We start from the raw sequence: 25,096 nt of genomic DNA, 5'->3' as shown, positions 1-25,096 counted from the left end.
ACAGTATGTTCACAAAAAAATAAAAGAAAAGAAAAAAAAAGAAAAGATGAAGAAAAAAAAGAATTAGTGTTTTAAGAATTAAGTTATTCATAAATAACATTGACTATATTGTTATTATTGTAACTGTTTAAACTCTACCTGTAATATACATAACATAATACATTAGAATTTATGAGTGATTATTAAACAAGGAAGCAAAAAAAGGAGAGATCTCAAAGAAATATTGGTCTTCCTACATTATTGGAAGTACATAAATTATTGGTAAAATAATATTTATTATCAGTTCTATTTAATTTCTTGTTAGTATATGTGAATAAAAAGTGGAGTTTAATTCTGTAGCCTTTAAAAAAATTAGTTAAAAGTTAAGCAAAAACAATACAAATCACCCTAATGAAAATATTGTGTAAAACCCATTGGGATTTCTTGACTTCTTCCTCTGTGGTAGGTTGAAGAAATTGTTACTTCATTTTTAATTTGTGTTTAGATTTATCCCTTGTATCTGGAATACTTTTAATTTATTTAGTATCCATTTTGTTGAACTCTGCCATTTCTTGAGTACCTGTTAGTTATTAATATTTGTGTATATCAAGAGTGTAGTTAGTATGTTTCATGTGAACCCATCTCTAGAAATTTCCTTTTGAATACAATCCCCTCCTCTTAGTTTTATATTCTTCTTTTATTAAATGTTAAGTGTTCTTGGAAAAAAAAATTGCTCATGTCTTTGGGTGAAGTTAGTGATGTGAATCTCATTACACCAGAAGTTTGGTTTCAATTCACAAGTCAAATATGCCCATATATATACATAAATATGTATATATGCATAAGTATATATATATATATTCATTTAGATCTCAAACTGTTGGTAGACTTGCAATTTTAAATGCACATCCATGAAGAATTGCTTGTTTATAAACAGTATACTGATCATTTGTAGAAATAAATCACCGAATAATAAATTATTATTGTTAAAAAATAACAGTTTCAGTTTCCACTGTTAAATTTGGTAGAACCAGTAAGATCTCATTCTAAGATCACCTTGTTACAAAATAGTTACTAATAACCTACTTAGTGATCAGACCAGGTGGGATTATATGCATGTTTATCTACAGCTGCCTGGTAAGCATAGGTGGAAGGCTCCCAGTGTGAGGCCTACCCAGATAAAATTGCAAGAATACTTTAAATTGGGAGAAAATGCCTGCTAAAAATGATCTGAAAAACTAAAATGTAAGGCTTTGAATTCAAACTCAATTACAACTGAAAAAATTAATGTCTGTGAGATTTTTAGTTTAATAATAACTAAAGGAAGCTGGATGCCAGTGGCTCATGCTTGTAATCCTAACTACTCAGGAGGCTGAGATTTGAGGTCAGGGTTCAAAGCCAGCCTGGGCAGGAAAGTCCATGAGACTCCTATTTCCAATAAACTACTCAGAAAACTGGAAGAAGCTCTGTGGCTCAAGTGGTAAAGCTGTAGCTTTGAGCTGAAGAGTGCAAGACAGCACCCAGGTCCCAAGTTCAAGCCCCACAACGGACTAAGTAAATTAGTTAATTAATTAATTAATTAATAATTAAAGGACATTGAATAGGAAAATAAATTATTTGCAACCTTTGTAATATATAGGCAAATCTTATGATCATATTGCTATTTAGTGGATTTACTAACAGCTAACAGTGCAAAAAGCTTAAATAAATCTGTCTTTGCTCTTGTAACTATCATGAAATTCAAAATGATAGATAGATAGATAGATAGATATAGATAAAAAACTTAAACATCATTTAATTGAACTCATATAATCTAAGAGTCTAGAATTGTGTTTTTAAAAATTCAAATATATATGTTTTATATCTTTCCCATGATATCCCAAAGCTTAAATATTCTTGACGATATTCTTTTCAGTTCATGACACTTCTTTTTACCATCCATCAAGTAAAATACTCATATCATTCCTGTGCAATTCTGTCTTGTGTCAGTTGTATCAGCAAATCCTGAGGAAACTCCCTTCAAATTGTATCCAGAAAAAAACTGTTTTTCTCCCATTATTGTTAAAACTCAGGTCTGGCAGACATCACTTCTTGCCTAAATTATAGGAATCATTTTTGTATACATCTATGAAAATCACAGAAATCAGAATTATGCTCTGTCATTCAGAATGAGTCACTCTGCACAAAATCCTTTATGTATCTATGTACCTGTCTCAGAAAATGCCAATCAAGTTGTCACTTTGGAATATAGAGTTATCTAATCACTACAGGTACACTCCTGTATCAGCAATTGAGTTACTACAAATCTTTATTCAATAATACTTATTGCTACCAGGTGTCAATCTTACTATGCCTTGAATTATATTTTCCCATTCTACCCCCCCAGCTGTTTTTCCTCCTGAAGAGTTACATTATACATCTTGGTGGCTTTAAAACCAAAGCCTATCTTTGCCTCCCCAATATTGTAACTACAAGTTGTAAATCACCACACCTGGCTCTTTCTCTCCTCTTCTTTCTCTTCCTCTATGGTCCACTCCTCTTCTTTCTTTGATCACATTTTCTCTTTCATTCATTTTCAGCAATTTACTCCTGCTATGCTTACATTGCATTTCCTTTATGAATTAATCTTTCTTGGGATTTGTGAGTTCACAAATCTCTAGAGAATTTTATCAATGTATTTTCTAATATCTTTGTCTGGTCTTGAGTTATTTTTATTTATTATTTCTTCAGTTATTTATTCTTCCTTATGACTTTTATTTTTAGTTTGCTTTAATGTATATAATAACCTTACAGTCTGTTTCATTTTTATTCTCTTTTGCATACTCTCTATTCTTTTCTGTTTCAACAGAAATAACATAACATGAGGATCACACTGCATGGAAAATTAATGAAAATGCTCTTGATATATAAGCAAATTAAGTTACATATACAATTAGATTAACTCTCATTTAACTGCAGACAGAAGGAAATATTTTTATAGTAACTTAAAGAAGCTGCTTTCACCTCATGAGAAAGTTATATTAATCATATTTATTGATAAGTTTTCAAAGAAATTTGGCAAGATATGGGATTATTTTTTTCTACAAGAAAATAAAGACTTCTACCTCATCCTCATTTGCCCAGAAGCAGCAAGAATTTAGATTCCCTTACATACCATTTCTCAATTTCTCTGAAAAATAACTTTGTCTGAATGTTTCTTTTAAATATTTTGTTTTCTGGGTACCCTTTCTATAAATTTGTGTAATTCAAAATGTTTTGTGTTGAGAATTATTTTGACTTTTTACATAAAAGATTACCTAAAAGTTGTAATGAATGTTTATGTCAAACTAAAATTTTAGTCTTGATTAAGAATGGAATTAAGAAGAAAGCATTCCCTAAAGAATTTGATCTAGTATTAGTGATGCAGATGTGTTGACAGTTAATGGATTCTTTTAAATTCTACCTCTTGAGGAAAGTCAAGCATATTTTCTGTGATAAAATGGTAAAGCACACATAACCAAAATAATAGTAGGATTTGTTATGTAAAATGAAGTATACATTATGGCATTTTCTCTGGAAATAAGAGCAACAACAAAACTGTAAAACCAAAAGTAGTTTCAATAAAATATTATGTGAAATTATATACCTATACTTTTTACATATGATATATATGAGAATATATCAAATCATATATACATATACATATATTTTATATATGAAATATCTTTGTATACAATATGCATGTATGTGTATAGGTATATATGTATATATGTGTATTATATTATAACCATATATATTTTTGTCAGAACCTCAACCTAGATTCATATGCTAATAATGGTACTGATGCTACTCTCTCTCTTTTTTCCCCTTGATTCCCAGAAAGCAGGTATATTCATCGACAATTGTGAATATTAGAAGAGGGACTAGAAATGATGAAAAATCAGAGATAGAGTATTTTATTTTGGTACCTGTGTCTTGTATATACATTTATCTGATTTGGGGAGAGGAAAGGAAGGAGAACAACAAGACGATGAGTCAAAGAACAACATGTGAAACAATGCAACAAGAAGACTCACAAGACAATATGTTGGAAATTAAGTAGGAGAAAAAGAAAGAGGGGACAAGAAATATAGTTATTACCTTACTTATGCAATTGTAACCCATCTGTGCATCACCTTGACAATAAAATTAAATTAAAAAAACCCAATGTTACAAACCCTTTTAACAGAAGACAGAATATTCATAGTCTGATTTTGTAATGAATTCACATACTGGGTGCTGCTGGCTCATACCTGTTATCCTAGCTACTTGAGAGGCAGAGTCAGGGCATCATGGTTCAAAACCAGCCTGGACAGGAAAGTCTATGAGACTATTTTCTTCAATTAACCACCAGAAAACTGAAAGTGGAGCTGTGGCTCATATGGTAGAGCACTAGTTTTGAGAACAAAAGCTGAAGGACAGTTCCCAGACCCTGAGTTCATGTCCCACAACCAAAAATAATTAAAATAAAAGTAAAAAAAATAATGATCTCACAGTCTAAGGAAGGCAGACTTATTATTATTTTCTATGTGGGATTTGGGGATGTGAAAGTCTCCTTTGCATTATTTTTTGGTCAAATGCTGAAGTTTATAGGGAAAGAATGGAAGATTTTATTTTCTGTCCAAATTCTGAGAAATCTTGATCACTGGAAGGTTTGTTTTTTTCACTAAAATTTTAGATTAAGTAGGTCTGTGTTAACCAGACAGAAACAGTTATTTGGAAAGTTGAATTCATCCCTGAGGAATAGAAATAATGCAAACATCTGCCTACTGGCAAAATCTTCCCACACACTTCCAAACTGCAGGGAGAAAATATAAGTGATGGACGTGGTATAAAATGTTTTTTAAGCATCATTTTATATGGTCATACATACATAGCTATTGAGCTCTTGTGATCATTAGCCAGGACTATCTCAAGCATATACTCATTATTACTAACAAGGGAAACCATGAAGCCTGTGTTCCTTTGGCTGGCTTACTTCATTTAATGTGATTTTTTCCAAGTCTTTCCATTTACTTATGAATGGAGTGATGTAATTCATTCTAATGGAAACTAATCATCAAAATGAATACGCATTTATAAGATTATCTCTTTGTTGCTTTGTATGTCCCTCCCCCACAGTATAACCCCTGCTTTCACTATATTTGATGTCAGTATAACTTGTGGAGGAGATGGGGAAAAACCAGTTGTTTAAGGATACAGGTGGACCTGTTGCAACAATGAGAAGTACAAGTTGTCATGTCCAAAACGAGCTTTACAACGTCGGTGCGGGGGAGGGGGGCGGGGGGGGGGGGGAAGGGGGGAAGGAGAAGGATTGGGATTGGAGGGAGGGGGGAGGCTGGGAAGGGATGTGAAGGGTAAACAAAGGAGGAGGCTGCAATGCTTGATAAGAAATGTACGCATTATCCTGCCCATGTAATTGTAACTCCTCTGTAGAGTATGTTCACAAATAAAATAAAATTAAATTAAAAATGTAAAAAAAATGAATTCCAAGATATGGAAACAAGAATTTTATATGTGTGTTTGTGTGTGTGTGTGTGTGTGTGTACGTGCTATTTATGTACTGTTTGCATTATTTCATTTTTCCCTTTGGTGTATTCTCTGCTCTCACTGTTTTGATTTCTGTACAGTTTGTCTTATATGTAGTTATCTGAAATCACAGAATTGGTGGGATAAAGGGTGAACCAATGCAACAGAGATACTGAGTAGACACTATTTCAGCTATGAACTTTACAACATGGAGTGTCAGAGGGGAGGGGGTTCAGGGAGGGGAAATGGGGGCAGGAATTGGGGCAGGGAGGGAAAGTGGGAGAAATGAGGGAGGGCAAAACTGTTTGAAAAGAAATGGACTATTACCTTACATATATAACTTTAACACATCTGTACATCACCTTTAAAATAAAAATAAATAAATGATTCTTTAAGGAAAGACTCACAAACGTAATTGTGAAGACATAACTGTTGTTTGTTTGAAGAAAAGTAAAGCAAGTTGGGAATCCAACCTCATACACCCCTAAAAGTTAAGAAACATTTACTATTAGTTGACTCACTAGTTGTTACTCCTGACCCACATAATTTATTTGGATACCATGGGCTGATAGGATCATAACAATATCATAGCTATTAGGCTTGCCAGGACTGATAGGCAAGTCATTTATAATTTCTGATTTTATTTGCAATAACTAGTATATCTCTGAGACAAGCAGAAAAGGTCAGATAAGTTGAAGTTAGGTGAAATGATCACCAAGATAAGGCGTCAAATGGTTTTTCTTTCTTGCGATTGTTTCTAATGTATTTATAATATGATTTTTTTGTTGCTTTGTATGTCCCTCCCCCATGGTGTAACTCTTGCTTTCACTGTATTTGATATTGGTATAATTTGTGGAGGGGAAGGGAAAATATAAATCATTTAAATAGGGACACAGGTGGACCCATTGCAACAATTGATGTACAAGTCCTTATGTCAAAAAACAAAATTTACAACCTTGGCTGGATGGGGGTGGGGATTGGAGATGGGAGGGGATGGGAAGGGGAAACAAAGGAGGAGGCAACAATGTTTGATAAGAAATGTGTTCATTACTTTGCCCATGTAATTTTAACTCCTTTGTACAGTATTTTCACACACAAAAAAGAAACAAACACACATCTTTGTAACTTAAACTATAATGTACTATGAATATATATTCATATATATATAATTATGTTATAAAAGAATGCTAGATGATTCTAGAAAACCAAATCAGCGCCAAATATCTAGATTTGGAGGCTGAGCATTCTACCTCAGAGCTGTCTAAATTTCTTACATTTGCACCAATACATAAAACGTGCAGATTCGGGCTACCTTATGAATATGAGCAAAGAAATTGTATGTATGTATGTATGTATGTATGTATTATGCATGTATTTATTTATTTATTTATGCATTCATTCATTTATTTTTACTGGTCCTGAGGATTGAACTCTGGGCCTGAGAGCTGTGGCTGAGCCCTTATTCTAGCACTCTACCATTGGAGCCACACCTTCACTTCTCGCTTTTGTGGTTAATTTGAGATAGTAATCTCATGGATTTTCCTGTGCAGACTGGGCTGGCTTTGAACCATGATCCTCAGACCTCAGCCTCCTGTGTAACTACGATTAAAGGCATGAACCAAAGGTTTATTTATTTACTTTTTTATGTGTGTGAGAGCTTTTCTTTTTCCCATCACTTTCTTCTCTTGTCATTCTTTTCCTTCCTTTCATCTTACTGCTTTATTTATTTTTAATCAGGCGTAGGGCTTGAACTCTGGGCATAAGTGCTGTCCCTGAGTTCTTCAACTCAAGGCGGGCACACTACCACTTGAGCTACAGCGCCACTTCCGGTTTTCTGGTGGTTTATTGGAGGTAAGAGTTTTACGGTCTTTCCTGCATGGGCTGGCTTTGAACTGCCATCCTCAGATCTCAGCTTCCAGAGTAGTTAGGATTACAGGCGTGAGCCACCGGTGCCTGAATTCTTACTGCTTCTTACACTTTGTCTTTTTCTTCTCTGTCATTGTGTTTCCTTTTAATTCATAGTGTAAGTAACTATATAGAATACCCAAGTCTAAGACCCAAAGATAGAAAATGTATACTTATCTTTGCAATTGGTTTACTTGAAGTGGCATCCACACACACATTCATAGACACTATATATCTACTACATATAGTATATGCACATGTTTATGTGTGTACATATATGTATATATATTATCATTCAAAAGCACACAAGTGATTCACAAAAGAGCAAGAAAAGAGAAAGTGTTAGGAAAGGAAAGTAGGGTGAATTTGTATAAATAACTACAACTATATATATATATATATGTCACAATGACATATTTTGTACAATTAATTTTAAATAATTTTGTACATTTAATATAGAAGATAGAATGAAAATATATGTATATTTTAGTAGAAAACCCTTTAAAATATTTTTTTCATAGAAGATATGTACCTATGGTTTACTTCTGTAATTCTAGATATTCAGAAGTTTGAAGCAGGGAGGATCATGGTTCAAAGCCAGTTTAGGCAGAAAATCGTGAGAGATTTTGTCTCCAATTAACCATCAGAATATTAGACTAGGTCCACACCTCAAGTGTGGGCCAGGTTAAAGTAGCCCAATGAAAGCAAGAAACCTTTAGTTCAAGAAGATAATCATGAATGTATTAGTTATAACCTTAAAGTGATTTCATCTAACATGACAGGTTCTAACTTTGTCATTTTCTGGCAATTCAAATTTGTAATTTTCCTTTCGTTTATCAGCTTCATAAATAATTATGTTTATATTTTGTAAATTAATATTTATTATTTTATCTATGAGGATTCTAAGTTCTTCTATTTAGCTATTATATTTGTTTTATCTCAACTAAAACAGATATGCAAACTAAAGGTTTCCTCTCTGTGATGAAAGATGGCTTATTAATTTTTGTTCTAAATAATGAAATTTTCTAAGATTTGTGAATTGATTAGTATATAATGATAAATAGTACACAGATGAAGAATTCATAGTAGAAGACGGTTTAAAAAACCAAAATCAATGCTTGATTATATAGACATTTTATTAAATTTGTATTTAAGGATCTAATGCTAAAATGAATGTATGTAAAATAAACACATGACATCATAGAGGTATGAATTCTATCCTTACTTAAATGTTGGTTGTAATGTATCCATTAATTAAGGTCATGTCTCAAGTGGTGGAAAATCTGCTTCGAAAGTTTTAGGACTAGAGTTTGAACTCTAGTTCCATGAAAAGAAAAAAAATGGTATTTTCCCAAACCTATAGAGGTTAAAAGTATATTTGAAAGACATATAGGCACTACCAATGCTTTATGAATCTACTGCAAACTGAAATAATTTATTGAGTACTTTCAAGGTATTAATTGTAGATTTTATGCTTTCCTCTAGAATGAAGACATAAATTATATTTGCATGTTCATTTTTTATGTTTTTATAACTTTACTAAATAATTGTCTAAATAATAAAACTAGAACTCCTACTTAAAGTTTTGGTTAGACTTTTACCACCTTTTTATTTTAAAAATTAAATATAAAAATACTTCTGAAGGCAACTCGTCACAGTGACTATGAGTCTTAGCCACTCATGAGACAGAGATTGGGAGGATTTCAGTTCAAGGATAGACTGGACAAAACATTTGTGAACTATATTTTCTTAACACAAAATACTAGGACATTGTGGCATAAAGAAAGCATAAACAATATGATTGTGTGCAAGGCTAGAGTAGGGAAAAGCAAGTCTCAAACTCAAAACTAAGCAACGTAAATGGCTGGAGGCATTTATCATTTGATATAATGCTTGCCTAGAATGCCCCTCAGTGGATGAATGGAGCAAGAAAATGTGGTATATATACACAATGGAATTCTATGCCTCCATCAGAAAGAATGACATTACCCCATTTGTTAGGAAATGGAAAAAGTTGGAAAAAATTATATTAAGTGAAGTAAGCCAGGCCCAAAGAAACATAGGTCCCATGGTTTCCCTTATTTGCAATATCTAGTATATGTATAAGTCAAGCGGAAAAAGTCAGATAATGTGATGTTAGGAAAATGAACCCTTAGATATGCATTTTAATGTTTTTTTTCTTTCATGCATTTGTTTCTAACGCATTTATAAGATTATCTCTTTGTTGCTTTGTATGTCCCTCCCCCACAGTATAACCCCTGCTTTCACTATATTTGATGTCAGTATAACTTGTGGAGAGATGGGGAAAAACAAGTCGTTTAAGGATACAGGTGGACCTGTTGCAACAATGAGAAGTACAAGTTGTCATGTCAAAAACGAGCTTTATAACGTTGGTGGGGGGGGAGGGGAGGATTGGTTGGGGGGTGGGGGGTGAGGCTGGGAAGGGATGTGAAGGGTAAACAAAGGAGGAGGCTGCAATGCTTGGTAAGAAATGTGCGCATTATCCTGCCCATGTAATTGTAACCCCTCTGTACAGTATGTTCACAAAAAAAATTAAATTAAATTAAAAAAAAAAGAAAATCCAAGGCCATGAATTCAAACCTGTTAACTGCTGAAGCAATAAATATACATGCTGAAGGAATAAATATATATTCTTAATATAAATAGTAAAATTACAAGACATGCATATGTGTGTATAGTAATGTTACAAGATAGTGACTTTTCTGTTAGTAGTAAATTTCTCCTTAGCATCTTCATTAACCTCACTCCTGTGAGAAGTCATTTTGTGAAAGTTAGTATCTTGTGGTTTGTAAACACTTTGAAATAAGACTTCAAGTCAGGGCTTGGGGGAATTTAATTTTTACACTGTGCTTTCCAACTATATTTTCTGAATTACAACCCAGTTTTTGGCATTTTTCTTCAGAAAATAACATCCTCTCTAACAATCATTCTAAATGCAAAATTTTATTTCACAGTAATTTATAACATGAGGTGACTTAGCTTATAAAGTTAGCTTCCCTTAGGACCTTTGCATGAATCACTTATCTACAAATTCCAAGACCCTTCTTCTCTTGGTCTGCCTCTCTCACATCAGATATATTAAGGAGGTATAAATGTGATTCATTTTACATTTAAAATATAAGCAAAATTGTTTTATTTTCATATTTCTCTAAAATTATAAGAAAATCACAGGTTGCTATTAACATGAAATAAAAGGAATTTATTAAAATTTTTCATAGAAAATAAAATATACATTTGTTCAAGACAAAGGTGGTTTAATCCTTATTTTCTCAAATTAAAATTAGAACTGTTTTTTAATTCACAGGCAATGTGATAATTAGAAGGTACTATTTCTGTCATGTGGTTCTGATATTAAATATATGCTGATTTACCCCTATGTATTAGAGAATGGTGTTTCAAAGTAGAGCATAGTATGTGTCTGGTTGGGTGTTTTCTATCCCCTCCCTTCTCATTTTCCATTGTCAGAGATTCATTCATTTACAACCCACAGCAGTTCAGCTGTCCAGAGAAAAAGAAGATACAAGCTTTGTGAATAACTAACCAGAGTCTGCAACATAGAATTTAAACAGCCCACAGTGACTACACTTTTAATTTTTTAAGCATACTATACAATCAGTAAGAACAGACTAAGAATTTTATAATGCCATAATCCATTATCTTATATACATAGATTATAATTTTTGAAATGATGAACTACTCCTCATAATGCAGAACTGGAAACTGTTTTCTCTTTCTATTGGTACCAAAACTAATGTTAAATGCAATCTGAGAATAAAACAAATATAGTGAACACATTCATAGTAAAACATGCATTTTGATTCTTAACTACTAGCTTTCTGATACTCTGCATTCTGGTTTAATTTTATAAACAGTGCAATAATGGTCTGAGCTATAACAACATAATTTTAGTTTGGTTAGATAAAAGTGAACATGTAAGTAATGGCAAAATTCCATGCATATAATTTTAGTTTTAATTAACTAGTATTGCTGCTTTTGTTCACAGAACTACAACCATTTGAGAGACATTTCATGGGTCTTCAGTCATAAGACAGATGAAAGCTGAAGTGTTTATCAGAATGTACATTTTCAATCTCAAGCTCTTTAAGCCAACAAAGAAAAACAAAAATGTATACTAGACAAGTAGCTGGTATGAGGCACTAAACAATATTGACATTGATACTGATGAGATATCATGGAGAATGGTCAAAGGCCTGGGACTTGAATAATATTCTCATTGGCTCTACAGTGAAGGTGTTCTGAGCCATAAGTAGCAGTTATCACTCTTCCACACATTTTCATTGTTGCAGTGCATAAAGGGTCTTATCCTACTGGTATTGTTTGTATGTCAATGTAATTTAATAACCATATGAAGTACTGTGGGCATCTCACTTAAGATTAGGAATACATTTTGCTGATGTTGCTGTTGTGTATGCTGAATAGAATGTTTACTCAAACTCTAAAGGGAAAATATTTTTTTCTTCCAATTGTATGAACCTTTCTTATATACACATGGAAGATAAAAGTGGGAGAACATGAAAGGAAGGAATGCATTTATCCATGTGTTATTTTATGTTTGTATGTGTGTTTGTGGGTGCATGTATTTGTGAGCACATGTACTCACATACGCACATTTCATTCTTCCCAGATTTATAATTCTGTTAGGTCTGTAAATATTTAATGATTTCATCTCTGATCCAGCACACAGCATTAACCCTAGCAAAGCCCATGGTTTCAGTGAGCATGTATATTTCATGCAAGACATGAAAAACAGTGTTCTCAAAGAAGATAAAAGAAGTACAAAGTAACAGTGGATGAGGACTAAAGCTCTAAGCACATATCTTGTATATTAGACTCTACCTCTCAGACAGTGCTCTATGCAACTAACTGAAGGTAATTTTAGGTTTGCTTATTCTATAGGAAAGAAAAGGATGACTTAAAAATTACCATTTAATCAAGCTAAATCACTAAATCAGAGACAAATTCAGAAAATAGGAATGCTAACATACTACAACCTGAACAGTTAGCAACATGTAATTGTGTACTTTTAAATAGTCCTTTTCTCCCATTCTGACACAGAGGAATGAGCTTTGACTTCCTGCCGCCAAATAGCAGGAACTTTTAGGGGAAATCGGTAGGCTCTGTTCTTTTTGTTATTTTTTCCATTGTCTTTCTCAACAATTTGGGAGTGAACCTACCCTTAGCCCTTGATGCTCAACTCCTGCCTACCAGGGGAAACTGATCTTATCATATAGGCATGTGTTTGGAGCCCTCTCTGTAGGGATCTAAGAAGACAAGTTTACACATTCTACCACAAACTTTGAGGAAGTCAACCCATTGTAGCAGTGACAGGAATTCCAAATGAGTGGAATGAAGAGCATATTTCACTCTTACAAAGCTTGAAATGCCCCCAGAAACCAAACTCTGTATGCTCCTCATCAGAAAACCTTGTCACCTAGAAGTAAGTGCCTCAAACCAGGGTGCGCTGTGTAGGGCAAATATTGTAAAGCTAGCTCAAGTAATAACAACTGACTTCAAATCATTAGTTTGTTATAATAATGTCTGTGGGTACAGACAAGAGAAATGAGATTCTGTTGAGTAAAGTATATTTTTCAGCTCTTTAAATCCAGAACTTGAATGAAAAATGAAGACCCTGTGAATAAAAATGTTGTGTTTCTTCCACAATAGAATAATGTAATCTTTGAGTCAAACTAGGCTAGCTTTAAATCCTAGCTTTGTTCGCTTACTATGTATTTGATAGTGGCAAGAAATTAATCCTTTCTAAAATCTCAATTTCCTTTCCTTTGTATATTCAAGATTATAAAATTTACAATAAGTTTAGAAAGTTTTTTGTGGAGATTATGAAAGAAAAATGACATTGAGACATTTTAACTGTTTATTGTGTATAACAGTAACTATTCTTTTATTCTCAGTACACACACAAATACCCCCATATATATGTATAGATGTATACATATATATATGGATATGGATATATGTATATATATATGTATATGGATATATGTATATGGATATATACATATATAGTACATATACATATAGTACATATACATATATATATGTACTATATATATTATCCATAATAGTCAAAATGAGGGAGAATAAGCCGGGTGCAGGTGGCTCATGCATATAACCCTAGCTACTCAGGAGGCTGAGATCTCAGGATCATGATTCAAATCCAGGCCAAGCAGGAAACTCTGTGAGACTCTTACTTCCAACAAACCATTCAGAAAACTAGAAGTGGTGCTGTGGCTCAAGTGGTAGAGCACTAGCCTTGAGCTGAAGAGCTCAGGGACAGGGCCCAGGCCCAGAGTTCAAGCCCATGACTGACAAAAAAAAAAAACAAAACAACAACAAAAACAACAACAACAAAAACGGGAGAGAATAGGGAGATAGAGTGAATGAGAGATGGGGGAAAATGTTAGAAGAGGTGACATTGATCAAGATTCATTCATGAATATTATTAACAGTAACTCCTTTGTACAACTACTTAAGGATTATATAAACATTATTTTTTAAAGCCTACACTTGTGGATGTTAGTGTATTGTATTCAGGAGGCAGAAATCTGAGTATCACAGTTTGAATCCAGTCTTGATGGAAATGTCTATGAAACTGTTGTTTTCAGAAAAAGAAGAAGAAAGCAAAACCCATGCTGGTACTTTGGCTCAAATGGTGGAGGGCTGCTGGGCCAGGAGCAAAACTGTTGCCTGAGAGCCCTGAGTTCAAGCCCCGGTACTTTCACAAAATAAACAAAACAAAGTAGCTCTCAATATTTTCTAATAAGTTACTCAGAATCTGGGTCAATAAAGGATTCATCAAATAATCATTTCAAGTAATGTCAATAACCTGTGGTGACTACTGCTTATAATCCAAGTGTCTCAGGAAGTTGGAGATAAGACTGACTGGAAGAGTATGGCCAAAGTTAAAACAAGAAAATCAACTAACAAAAAAAAGGCTTGGCTCAACTTAAGGGTTTAAGTATGAGTTCACATACCAGTAGGACCCATATCAATAATAATAATAATAATAATAATAATAATAATAATAATAATAATAATAATAATAATAATTAAAGCAAGGTTTGCTTTGTAGATAAGTTAACATTAATGGTAACTCATGAGTATGTTCACCTGCTACCTTGGGAAAGGAAGTGGTTTCTTGTGACTTCTCCTCTTTGTTTACCAATTTCAGTTCATTTAGATAAGGTATTGAGCTCCAAGTTTGTCTAAGTTGATGAGAAAACCTTCAGTGGGGGAATCTAGACTTTCAAAGTTTCTCATTCCTTAGCTGACTTTTAAAAAACTTTCCCTGAAATAACCCTTGAAAAGGAGGCAAAAGACCAAGTTAGTGCATCATTGGCAAGTCTCTGCTGATGTCACATATGCTAATATCACACATAGCACATCAAACCTGAAGGCTAAATGTCTTCAATAAAGCATAAATCTACAGAGACTATAAATAGCACAGATGAGTGTTACACTGAAGAAAACCTGATCTCTCACCATTTAAAGTATGGAATATTGCTATCAGAACCACTGGAGGGTCATCGCAAGAGCTGTCAGCAGAAGATTATGGTTCATATCAGTAATTAAAATAATCTCTGTTTTTGCATGAGTAAAAAGTACTCACTCTTAATTTTTTAGGAAGAAGAGTGAAGGAAGGGGTAGGTAATGGTGGGATGGAGGAGAATCTTGAAAGCAATGATATTGAACAAGGTATATTTTATTCAAAAACTGCTTTTTTCTATATCAACTCCTGTATACATCTACTTAAAGATTTTTTTAAAGTTCCAACTCTTGGCTTTCATGGTCATTCATAAGCAGGCCTGAACTTCTTTTAGTAAGTAAGCATGCTTATTTCTGATACAACAAGGACAGACAACTCAGAACAGAGAAGCAAACATTCCTCAATCAGAATAATATGGAGGATTAACATGCTTATGTTTTGAAGTAAATTTCAGTATTACCACCAATATTAAAATATGCTATTATTTATCATGATAATTTTGAGGATATTCAAAATTCCTTTTAGATCCAGGAACCAAGATTTGCTATAAAGTATTTGATATTGGATACCAGGAATAATGAGAGAGGACAATAGATACTGTGAAACTGAAAACAAGCTAAGGAGTTTCATCTAGTTCAGTGAGGAGTAACTAACAATACCTGCCTTCCTTCCAGTCTTCATCCTGGCATCAGGTAATCACTGACTTGTATTCTTTCACTATATACTAGTTTGATTTTATTAAGAGGTAATGTTAAAGGAAACAAACTATGAAATTTCATGGATTTGTTTAGTTTTACTCTATATATGCATTTCTGAGGTTTTAGTGTTTTTAGTATTATTATTTCTATATGGCTAATTAGCATACACTTCATAATACTATAATTTACGTATTTTTTCACACATTTTTAGACGCATGAGTTTTCTGTCAGTGTTGAACAATCACATACAAAGTTCTATGAGCAATTAAACATAAGCTTGGGGTGAATATGGATTAATGTCTTTAAACTTGTACTTGGAATGAAATTAATATGATATCTGTAAATGCATTTAATTAGTAATACATTGTTAAAGTTTTTCATGGTATCTTAATTAGACAAAGTATACGAAAACATGTGTTCTCCAGATCTTTGTCATTATTTGTTATTGTCAGACTTCAAGATCTTAGCCATTCTGGTATAAATATATCATTTAGTTTAAATTTCCATTTCCTGTTGAGTCTAAGTAGAACAATTTGCATTTTCTTACAGGTCTACAATGCTTTTATTAATAAGTACACATTAAAATGTATTATTCATTTGATAAAATTCTTTATTAATTTGTTGTGATTCTTTAAACGTTTTTATTGAGGCCCCTAATGCCTACGTAGTACTTCACCAATATATGGTTTTCACCATATTTCTTATTTTGTTGTTGTTTTTGTCGGTCATGGGGCTTGAATCTGGGCTTGGGCTCTTCAGCTCAATGCACAAGCACGCGCTCTACCGCTTGAGCCACAAGTGCCACTTTGGGTTTTCTAGTGGTTAATTGGGGATAAGAGTCTCACGGACTTTTCTGCCCTAGCTGGCTTTGAACCGTGATCCTCAGATCTCAGCCTCCTGAGTAGCTAGGATTACAGGTGTGAGCCACAGGCGCCGGGCTACCATATTTCTTTTGTTTTGATTTGTTTTTCATTTTAGATTTGTTGAAATTGAAACTAGTTAATCTTGGAACTGTTTTCCAGCCAAACATTCTCTTGTATTGTGAAAAATACTAGCCATTGTTTTCTTTTTTAAATTTTTTTATTGTGAAAAACCATGCAGAGAGATTACAATTACATGGGCAAGATAATGAGTACATTTCTTATCAAGCATTGAGTTCTAACTATGGTTATTTTCACTAGTCTCAATGACTTTTGCACTCATCATACTCTTACCTTGTATATATTCCTTGTACAAATTTATAAGGCCTTTGTAAATATCACATTTGTAAGTCTATTTTGGGCTCATTGTTTAAATTAATTTTACTGAAATGACATTATATTAGAAACTATTTTTCCTGACAGGTTCTCTGAAACTTCTCCAAGCCAGCAATAGCCTATGTCAGCTTGGAGAGAGTAGAGCTAGGGCTGAGTTACCACCTGTAGTCACTTGCTAGTGCTGCCCATTGCAAAGTATCACACGTACACTGGCTTAAAACAACATGATTTCAACATAGTTACATTTCATTCTGTAAAGGTCAACTTTGAGCTGATGATTTTTGTATGGTGTGAAATAAAGATCTAATTTCATTCTTCAACATGGATATCTATTTTAAAGCAATATTTTATGAAGAAGCTGCATTTTAATTGTGGCATTTTTGGTATCTATATCAAAAATCAATTGGAAAAAAATAATCTTACTGCAAAATGAAAAGCTATGAAAATAGAAGAAAGAAATCTAGAGGTGGTGCTTTTCCTTAGAGGAAAGGGAGCAGGGAGTGGTGGGGGGGGGAGGGAGAGTGGGGAAGGAAAGAGTGGTAGGGGAAAAACAAAGGAGGGAGTAACAATGCTAAATAGGAAATGTACTCATTACCTTACTCATGTAACTGAAACCCTCTGTACAGTATCTTTACAATTAAAATATATATGATACAAAACAATATGACTTTAATTTCTAGGTGCACTGGGTGTTAGAAGCCTGAAAACTCTGGAGGGTTTCGGCCTTACCACTGGTCCCTTCTAACTTGCAGTTGGCCTATTCATACCTTTACTTATGGAAGCAACATTCCGATCTCAGCCTCTCTCTTAACACTGTCTACTTCTTTTGTCTTTGTATGTATATTCTGGTTTCTCACAAGGAAAGATATCTAATCTATAATGATTTTTATCTCCTTCCTACCTTAATTGCATTTACAAAAGACTTCATTTCTAGGAAAGATCACAGTCTGTAGTTCTGGCTTAGCAGGCCTTTGGACTCCTGATACGAAAAACATTGACGCCCTTCATGGTGCCTGGGCTCATATTTTTGTCCTCTCATGGGGTAGATGAGAAGCATCTGTAATGAAGAAGCATTATATAACTTATATAAGCATTATATAAACTTTTTTTAAAGCAGCAGAAGCTTTGCTCTGCTTCAACATTATAATTTTTCAGGAATGTTTGCAGAAAGTATGGTGAAATTAGTTTCAGAATATGTTTTTTTTTCAATTCAGCATGCCTGGGCTCTTAAGGCTAAAACATTTAAAACATTAAGAATTAAAGGGTCATTAGACTTCACTTAATAGCATTTTTGTAAACATTGCATCTATAGTTTCTTTACGGAACACTGAATTTCTGTCCATTCTAGATGATCTAATTTGTCTTATTGATCCCAAAAGGTAAAAAGTAATGTCACCAAACTTCACACAAAATATGTAAATAAAAAGTCAGATCATCTATAGAAAGAAGGGACTTTAAATAAATTACAAACAAATCAAATTATTTTGGGGTTTGTTTTAGCACTTCTAATGGCACATATTACAAGCTTATTAATTAACTTTTTCTTTTTCAATTTAATTTTATTGCCAAGGTAATGTACAGGAGGTTTACAGTTATATAACATGGTGAGTACATTTCTTGTCAAACATTGTTACTCTCTCCCTTGTTTTTCTTAAGAGGAAAATGATGATGTAATTCTAATTAATTTTCATAAACATCAAGTGACATGTAGAAAATGTTACTGGAGCATACATCACAATTTTATAAAAAACTTAAAAATATGCATTTTAGAGCTTTATCTCTAGAAGTTCTCTAATTTGTAGATCTTTCCTTATGCATCTAAAATCATTTTAAGGATTGTTAAATCATGGTCACATTTTCTTTCTTTCCAAAGGGAATCTAATAATGGTAATAACAATACATAACTCGACAAGTTAGTTAAAGAAACATGTAATTAGCAGAAACTTTATCTAAATTGAAAGCACAATAATACCCAGAAACAGATGTAAAGTATTATGAATTGTGTATTCAGAGTAAATAGGACACCAGAGTACTCCACTTGTGTGCTAATTGTCATCTTAGCAAAAAAAAAAAGAAAGAAGAAAGAAAAAGAAAGAAGAAAGAAAGAAAGAAAGAGAAAGAAAGGAAGGAAGGAAGGAAGAGCTCTCATTTTATTACTTTGGTCTGAAACAAAGGAGGAAGGCTATAAATTTCCCTTGTGGGAATTACTTGAGGATTAGCTGGTAATATCTTTTAAATATGCTGATGATTGATCTACTCACATCATAAAAATGGAAACAAGTCCTCTTAAACTGTGATCTTTTGGTCCATATAAAGGCTACTTTCCTTATGTGCACTAACATTTTTCCAATAGTTTCAAAAGGTCAAAGTGTTTTATCTTTTTCCTGTAATTCAGATATGGTGCAACGAAATAATAGGTAATGTTATTATTTTGTCACATGCCTAAAATTTGTTGTCTAAACTTAGGACTAATTGAATTGTGATTCTTCAGGAAATCAATGATAAGCAGTTATATATTAAAAAAAAAAAACAGAATAACCAAGTGCTAGTGGCAAAGCTTAGGGATTGAAATTTGAATCTTTGATTTATGTAGTTCACACTAAAATAAGTCTAAAATTACTTTATTCCTGCTTTTTTAATTTCTCCATGGATCCCTTGAGAAATGAAAAGTGACAGTACATTAACTGTCTTTTAATTACTTTCTGATACCTGAATGTAGAATGATACATTACAAACCCTTGCTTAACATCAATCCATGAATTGAAATCATTAAACAATGTGTCATGGCCTCTGAGAAGTGTTATTTATACCAGTAGCCCATTATATCACAGCTTTTCCTTAATAAGCACCTAATAACTGAAGATTGTCTGCCTTCTTCTGAACTTAATGGGAAGATAGTAAGGAGAATAATAATAGGTCTTCTATATTCCATAATTTTCAAAAGTGACACTAAGTGAAATAGGTCGATCTCAGAAAGATCATGTTTCCTCTCATATGTAAAAGTTAAATCTAAATTGTAATCGTGTGGAGTATATTCAGAGTCATATGCATATATACCTAGACAAGTTAACTAAAGTATGGTTTATGCAGAGGAGGATAGAAATGGTATAAGTCATTTGGAGAATTACACTGAACTAAATGAATAACAGGAAGCTAAAAAACATGTCGAGAGGGAGTGAGATTAAATGGAAGAGGCAATGATAGAAAATATAGAACACAATATTAATGTTCCATGTATACTTGATTTTAACATCCAATGTATGTGTGTGAGGATGGAACCAGGTAAATTGAGGAGATGGGTAGGGTTGTGAGATAGGGAGAAAATAAGGAAAGGGCTGATATTGGTCAAGATGCATTATATCCGCAAATTGACATGTTGAATTGAAACTTGTCTGTACCTCTACTTAAGTATAAAAAATATAAATAAAGATGAAAGGACAAAAGAAAATAAAATGTGTCTTTTCTCTACCAGTCTGCGATTGGAAGTACAACTTGCCAGCCACTCCTTAGAACAGATGGATGGAGTAGTTGCCTGTAAGGCAGCCTGTCTCTGGGGTTTGTGTGAAGTATATCTGATTTTCCTTCATGAACATTCACAACTGTTCTGTGCTAGCCTTTTCGCGAAGTCTTGCTTGTCTATCTTACTTAAATTTGTAAAACAAAATAATTATATTTTTTCAGTGAAGAAGATTCTATAGACAGAAACTAGTGATGGGTAAAATAACTTGAGGTTATTATTTGTTGGAAAGAATGAAAATTTCATGCACATGCATGGAGAAAGGAGGCTAGAAATTACAGATTCTTAGCAAATTTGAAGTTTATAATATCCATGAAATGAGTTTGGATTATTACAAAAGCACATTTTTAACGGGAGTTATTTATAAAAGGAACTAGAGCACTCACTAATGTCAAAGACAGAAAGAAAGATCCTATAGGAGACAAATAAAGGTTTCCCTCTACATAGGGTCTAAACACAGTAATGAGGTGAAACTGGCCTATATTTTATATAAATATAATGAATAAGAAATGGACAGATTACCTGGAAAATGCTAATATAAATCTTATATTACCTTGACAAAAAAGAATGGAGAATTTAATTATGACATTTCCCCCCCAAAATTCAAATTCATTATTTTAAGCCAAAATTTCAGAAACTACATTCAACTGTCATCTCATATTCCTTCTGAAATAAAATATCTATGAAAAGTTCCATGGCATATTAGGATGATCATACAAGTGATAAAAAGTCTCCAAACAGTAGTTTTGAGCACCAATTAACATTTATTATTGTATGAAATTAATAGCATGAAATATTTGGAGAGCAACCTACCAGAAAGTGTTAAATTTTCCAAATAAGATGTAAACAATGCCTGCATATTTGTATGAATACAATATATATGAATATATTTATGAATGCAATGGTATGAATATACTTCAATATAATGTCCCAAAGTTTTTTATTAAGACAAACACCACTATGGCCATTCTTTCTCTCATTCTTTCTCCTTTATTTACTGTCATTATTTAAATTTTAATTTGAGGTTTTATCTAAGATTGTGTTCAAAGTTACTAGATATATAGATTTACATACATTTAGGAAGAATTATAGTGTTAAAAGAAATGAAGCCGGGCGCTGGTGGCTCACGCCTGTAATCCTAGCTACTCAGGAGGCTGAGATCTGAGGATCGCGGTTCAAAGCCAGCCCGGACAGGAAAGACCATGAGACTCCTATCTCCAATAAACCACCAGAAAACTGGAAGTGGCGCTGTAGCTCAAGTGGTAGAGCGCTCGCCTTGAGCTGAAGAGCTGAGGGACAGCACACAGGCCCAGAGTTCAAGCCCCACGACCGACAAAAAAAAAAAAAAAAAAAAAAAAGAAATGAAAAAAAGAGGCAAAAACAGCAGCAAACAGCAAACAGCAAAAACAGTCTGTGATACACTGATTGCAGAACAAAAGGTAAAGATTTACAAAGTACCCCTGTATTTTTCTTTAGATTTCTAAAAAATTAAGGTTTTTTCATAACTAGCAAAAGTGATTTTTTATTGCAAAGATCATATAAAAAGGGGTTACAGTTAAGTTAGTCAAGTGATGACTACATTTCTTTTTGAACAGTGTCACCCTCTCCCTCATTTTCTCTGTTATTTCCCCTCTCAATCCCCCTCCTACCCAAGTTGTATAGTTCACTTCCAACATAGTGTCTAGTGAGTACCACTGCTGGATTGGTTCACACTTTGTCCCACCATTTCTGTGATTACCCTCCCCCTCACAAAATCAGACAAATTTATATACAAGCCAAAATATACAGAAATCAAAAACAACTACAAAAAGGAATACACTAAAGGGGAAAATAAAGGGAAAAAAGATATGCAAACAGTACAATTAAACATGTCTTGTTTCTATTTCTTGGAGTTCATTTTGATTAGTGATGTTTGAATCTTTTTAAAAGTATTAACAATACTCAATAGGAAATATACTAATTACCTTGCTCATGTAACTGTAACCCCTCTGTATGGCATTTTTACAATAAAAACATACAAATAAAGATAATGTACAAAGGGCTTACAGTTACATGAGCAAGGTAATAAGTACATTTCCTATTGAGCATTGTTGCCTTTTCCTTTGTTTCCCCCTACCATCCCTTCCCTCCCACCTCCACAACTCACCCCCCAAAGGTGTAGAGTTCATTTTTAACATCTCAGTGTTACAATGGGTCAACCTGCATCCTTATTTAAGCATTTTGTTTTTTTCCCCTCCCCTCCCCGAACTAGAGAACTGTATATACAAGATGCAGGGCACCGACATAAAATGCAGTGAAAACAGGGGTTATACCGTGGGGGGGGAACATACAGAGAAACAAAAATAAATTACATGGTACATTATAAATATGTTAGAAACAATAGCAAGAAAGAAAAAAGATATTTGTGTCCCTATCTTGGTGCTCATTTCACTTAACACCATCTTATTTGGTCATATGTACATAGTTTTTGTCCTATTCTGCTTGTCTTAGACATTTATTAGTTATTGCAAATAAGGGAAAAACCATGGGGCCTATGTTTCTTTGGGCCTGGCTTACTTCACTCAATATTATTTTTTCCAAGTCTTTCCATTTCCTAACAAATGGGGCAATGTCATTCTTTCTGATGGAGGCATAGAATATATATAAGATATATATACCATATTTTTTTACAATAAAAGTATATATTAAAGAAAAGTATTATAAATATTAGTTCGCACCAGTAATACTATCTATTCAGGAGGTTGAGATGTAAAGATTACAATTTGAACCCAGTCAGGGCAGGAAAGTCCGTTAGACTCTTATCTCCAATTAACCACCCAAAAAGCCAGAATTAAAGCTGTGTCTCAAGCAGTAGAGCACTAGCCATGAGAAATAAAGGTCAGAGATAGCACCTAGGTCCTGAATTCAAGCCCTAGGAAAAACACATGCACGTACCCCCACACACACACACACACAGAGTTAAAAACATAAATTATATCTAGTATCTAACAAAACAATATGATTGGAGTTGAACTATTTTTCAGACTGGGGCATATGCATTCATCTCAAACCTATAAAAATATCTTATTTTTCTGTTTGAATATTGTTCAAAAATATTCAGACTGTTGAATCCTTCTGAGTCCAGCTCTTGTCCACTATATTAAAGGATATTAACTAGTATAATGAATTGTGACACACAAACATGCAGAAATATTTTTGGTATTATATTTTGTAGTTTTTTTTTTGTTTTAGCGATAATGATATTCCAACATCAGGTCTTGTGTTCCGAGTCAAGTACTCTACCATTTAAGCCACTCACTCCTTCAGCCTTAATTTATTTTTTTTTCAGTTATCATATTTTCTAACCCTAAAATCAGCTGATACCTGCACAAGTGTTTTCACATTTCCCTCGTCTTCGTAACTAAATCACAAAGTTCTTTGGCTTCCAGCATCTACAACAGTTTTGGTCATTGGTCTTTTTAACCTGGAACCACATCACGAATCTGTAAATTTGGCATTTTTCAATGTTTGCCCAGTTCTGGCACTTGCAGTAAATGTGAAGTTAGCACCTTCTGTAAGGGCCACCATTTATGCAGCCTATCTATCACACGTTATTCCTTAATAAAGCTCATTACCACCCCATACTTAAGAGCCCTAGAAACATAGAAACACTGGATATTACTTCAGACAGTGAATACATGAAAATGGACAAAAGTCTGAAAAATTTAAATTTTGAAGTGGACACATCTTGAAACGGTAATAACTGAAAGAACTTATTAAGACTGTCACCTTGAATTGCAAAGGCATACACCACAGCACTCAATATTTTGTCAGTTTCCAAGAAGGCTCACATGACTACAAAAGCCCTCAAATCTCCATTTTGTGGTAACAAGCAGACTATAGCAGTTAGAATAATTTACTAATATTAAATGTTCAATGGTGAACATGCACTATATTTAGTTTTTGGACCAAAAGTTAATCTTGTTCATTAACTTGATGGGATTGAGAAGTGCTTAATTTTGCAAAACACATCCATGGTGTTCTTGTAAGAGGTAAGTTCTGCCACTAGCCCTGATTGTGGGTGGCACAATCAATATGCTGTGAACTACCAGGCAGAAGAGGAGAAAAAGAAATTCCACTAGCAAAAGCTTCCTCCTCTTTGTCTAACAGCTCCTGTGTATTGAGCAACTCTCCTCTTCTAAACCATTTCTGCCATGATGCCCTGCCTCACTGCATCTGATCCTGCAGAAAATAATGTGGAGCCAAACAACCATGTGCAAGAGATTAAAAGTGTCAGCCAAAATAAATCTTTCCTTTCTTAAGGCTCCCCCTCAGGAAATTTTCTTATAGCAATATAAACCTTATGTATAGTTGAAAATTAACTGTTATTCACAATGAACATTGTGAACACATATTTTAAAATACTGTTTTCTCTATCTTTTATTTGATTATAAGGTAAAATACAATTCAATATCTAGTATTTCTTTTAATTAAGAAAACAAAAACAAAAACAAAAACATAGACAGGCACAGGTGGCTTACCACTGTAAACCTATCTTCTCAGAAGGCTGAGACCTGAGGATCACAATTCAAATCATCCCTGAGCAGGAATGAGTTTTAGACACTTATCTCCAAATAAACACCCAGAAAGTCAGAAGTGGAGCTTTGGC

This window comes from Dipodomys merriami, unplaced genomic scaffold, assembly GCF_024711535.1.
Source record: "Dipodomys merriami isolate MVZ:Mamm:240054 unplaced genomic scaffold, mDipMer1.0.p SCAF_24, whole genome shotgun sequence".
NCBI classification, from domain to species: domain Eukaryota; kingdom Metazoa; phylum Chordata; class Mammalia; order Rodentia; family Heteromyidae; genus Dipodomys; species Dipodomys merriami.
The sequence above is the reverse complement of the archived record's forward strand: the minus strand, read 5'-3'. Positions refer to the sequence as shown.